Raw genomic sequence first — 3,909 nt, forward strand, 5'->3', positions numbered from 1 at the left:
AGTGCAACAAAACATAAAATTGACTGTAAACAATTCTCTACCAATACACAAGCATATTGATATTAAAAACTCATTACCAAACTATAAATGGAGCAGGGATAGAAACTTGAAAAAGTCTGGAACTAAATGAAAAGGAAAACACAGCCTCTTTGACACGTTGAACTAATGTGAAAAGGGTCATTAGCCAAAGACTATTTACAAAGAAACAATGAAATCACAAACAAAAATACCCCTTGTTCTTGACTTAAATAGGAAAATACTTTTTTTATGATAATGAAAAATTAGGAAAGCTTTAATATTCATCAATAACTTTGTGGATAAAATCTGGTGCGAGTAACCAATGAAATACTAAATAGTAGTTGAAATTAATGAGCCGAGCAGATCTACATGGGCAGTGCTTAAAGATGCTCTTAATGAAGAGATCCAGCTACACAGTATGAGCCAATCATGTAAAACTTAAGAGACCCAGAGTACATTGGATGCTTCGAGAGGGGTCAGCTCCAGCATGGTCTTCCCTCTCCCAGGTCTGCGCAGCACCAGACTTCTCAGGATAGCTCCCAGTCCGGGCCCCCTGGTACAGAACTGGTGGTCATTTCAGGCTTGCTTTTTTCAAGAATTGGTTAGTGATCTTATCATTCCAGTGTTCACAGGTCAAAACACTGAGTGCAGAGGAGAGACTCTCTGCCACCTACAGATGTACATGTGGAACGACGGTTACACCTGCAATGCCTCTAGGGTCAGGACAGCACTGTTTTTATGTGAGATGTTCTCTGACTTCTAGAGTACTGGATGTCCTAGAATTTAGTCTATAGACCAGGCTATCTCAAACTCAGAGATCAGCCTGCCCCTGACTCCCAAGTGCTCGGATTAAAGGGATATGCCACCACCACCCAGCATCCCTGACTTTTAGCATTAGAATATTTTTTCCATTTTTTATAAGGTATTTAGCTCATTTACATTTCCAATGCTATACCAAAAGTCCCCCATACCCACCCCCCAATCCCCTACCCACCCACTCTACCTTTTTGGCCCTGGCATTCACCTGTACTGGGGCATATAAAGTTTGCAAGTCCAATGGGCCTCTCTTTCAAGTGATGGCCTATTAGGCCATCTTTTGATACATATGCAGCTAGAGACAAGAGCTCCAGAGTACTGGTTAGTTCATATTGTTGTTCCACCTATAGGGTTGCAGTTCCCTTTAGTTCCTTGGGTGCTTTCTCTAGCTCCTCCATTGGAGGCCCTGTGATCCATCCACTAGCTGACTGTGAGCATCCACTTCTGTGTTTGCTAGGCCCTGGCATAGTCTCACAGGAGACAGCTATATCTGGGTCCTTTGAGCAAAATCTTGCTAGTGTATGCAATGGTGTCAGCGTTTGGAAGCTGATCATGGGATGGATCTCTGGATATGGAAATCACTAGATGGTCCATCCTTTCGTCACACTTCCAAATTTTGTTTCTGTAACTCCTTTATGGGTATTTTGTTCCCTATTCTAAGAAGGGGCATGGTGTCCACACTTTGGTCTCTGTTCTCTTGAGTTTAATGTGTTTAGCAAATTGTATCTTATATCTGGGGTATCCTAAGTTTCTAGGCTAATATCCACTTATCAGTGAGTACATATTGTGAGAGTTCCTTTGTGATTGGGTTACCTCACTCAGGATGATGCCCTCCAGATCCATCCATTTGGCTAGGAATTTCATAAATTCATTCTTTTTAATAGCTGAGTAGTACTCCATTGTGTAAATGTACCACATTTTCTGTATCCATTCCTCTGTTGAGGGGCATCTGGGATCTTTCCAGCTTCTGGCTATTATAAATAAGGCTGCTATGAACATAGTGGAGCATGTGTCCTTCTTACCGGTTGGGACATCTTCTGGATATATGCCCAGGAGGGGTATTGCTGGATCCTCCGGTAGTACTATGTCCAATTTTCTGAGGAACCGCCAGACTGATTTCCAGAGTGGTTGTACAAGCTTGCAATCCCACCAACAATGGAGGAGTGTTCCTCTTTCTTCGCATCCTCGCCAGCATCTGCTGTGACCTGAATTTTTCATCTTAGCCATTCTGACTGGTGTGAGGTGGAATCTCAGGGTTGTTTTGATTTGCATTTCCCTGATGATTAAGGATGTTGAACATTTTTTCAGGTGCTTCTCTGCCATTCGGTATTCCTCAGGTGAGAATTCTTTATTCAGTTCTGAGCCCCATTTTTAATGGGGTTATTTGATTTTTATGGAGTCCACATTCTTGATTTCTTTATATATATAGGATATTAGTCCCCTATCCGATTTGGGATAGGTAAAGATCCTTTCCCAGTCTGTTGGTGGTCTTTTTGTCTTATTGACAGTGTCTTTTGCCTTGCAGAAGCTTTGCAATTTTATGAGGTCCCATTTATTGATTCTCGATCTTACAGCACAAACCATTGCTGTTCTATTCAGGAATTTTCCCCCTGTACCAATATCTTTGAGGCTTTTCCCTACGTTCTCCTCTATAAGTTTCAGTGTCTCTGGTTTTATGTGGAGTTCCTTAATCCACTTAGATTTGACCTTATTACAAGCAGATAGTAATGGATCAATTCACAATCTTCTACATGATGACAGCCAGTTGTGCCAGCACCATTTGTTGAAAATGCTGTCTTTTTTCCACTGGATGGTTTTAGCTCCCTTGTCAAAGATCAAGTGACCATAGGTGTGTGAGTTCATCTCTGGGTCTTCAATTCTGTTCCATTGGTCTACTTGTTTGTCACTATACCAGTACCTTGCAGTTTTTATCACTATTGCTCTGTAGTACAGCTTTAGGTCAGGCATGATGATTCCACCAGAGGTTCTTTTATCCTTGAGAAGAGTTTTTGCTATCCTAGGTTTTTTGTTATTCCAGATGAATCTGCCGATTGCCCTTTCTAATTCGTTGAAGAATTGATTTGGAATTTTGATGGGTATTGCATTGAATCTGTAGATTGCTTTCGGCAAGATAGCCATTTTTACTATATTGATCCTGCCAATCCATGAGCATGGGAGATCTTTCCATCTTCTGAGATCTTCTTTAATTTCTTTCTTCAGAGACTTGAAGTTTTTATTATACAGATCTTTCACTTCCTTAGTTAGAGTCACGCTTAGGTATTTTATATTATTTGTGGCTATTGAGAAGGGTGTTGTTTCCCTAATTTCTTTCTCAGCCTGTTTGTCCTTTGTGTAGAGAAAGGCCATTGACTTGTTTGAGTTAATTTTATATCCAGGTACTTCACTGAAGCTGTTTATCAGGCTTAGGAGTTCTCTGGTGGAAATTTTAGGGTCACTCATATATACTATCATATCATCTGCAAAAAGTGCTATTTTGACTTCTTCCTTTCCAATTTGTATCCCCTTGATCTCCTTTTGTTGTCTAATTGCTCTGGCTAGGACTTCAAGTACAATGTTGAATAGTTAGGGAAAGTGGACAGCCTTGTCTAGTCCCTGATTTTAGTGGGATTGATTCAAGCTTCTCTCCATTTACTTTGATGCTGGCTACTGGTTTGCTGTAGATTGCCTTTATCATGTTTAGGTATGGGCCTTGAATTCCTGATCTTTCCAAGACTTTTATTATGAATGGGTGTTGGATTTTTCAAATGCTTTCTCAGCCTCTAACAAGATGATCATGTGTTTTTTTGTTTTTGAGTTTGTTTATATACTGGATTACATTGATGGATTTCTGTATATTGAACCATCCCTGCATCCCTGGGATGAAACGTACTTGGTGAGGATGGATGATTGTTTTGATGTGTTCTTGGATTTGGTTAGCAAGAACTTTATTGAGGATTTTTGCATCAATATTCATAAGGGATATTTGTCTGAAGTCCTCTATCTTTGTGGGGTCATTTTGTGGTTTAGGTATCAGAGTAATTGTGGCTTCATAGAATGAGTGGGTAGAGTACCCTC

At 40.3% G+C, this 3,909-nt stretch overlaps 1 pseudogene; it reads right to left on the reverse strand.

The window, feature by feature from the left end:
* Positions 1 to 622: 622 nt before the first annotated feature.
* On the reverse strand, positions 623 to 742 carry LOC115029921 (small nucleolar RNA SNORA17; annotated as a pseudogene).
* Between the last annotated feature and the right edge of the window lie 3,167 nt (positions 743 to 3,909).

This window comes from Mus caroli, unplaced genomic scaffold (assembly GCF_978045245.1).
Source record: "Mus caroli unplaced genomic scaffold, Mus_caroli_1 scaffold_19, whole genome shotgun sequence".
Lineage (NCBI taxonomy): Eukaryota > Metazoa > Chordata > Mammalia > Rodentia > Muridae > Mus > Mus caroli.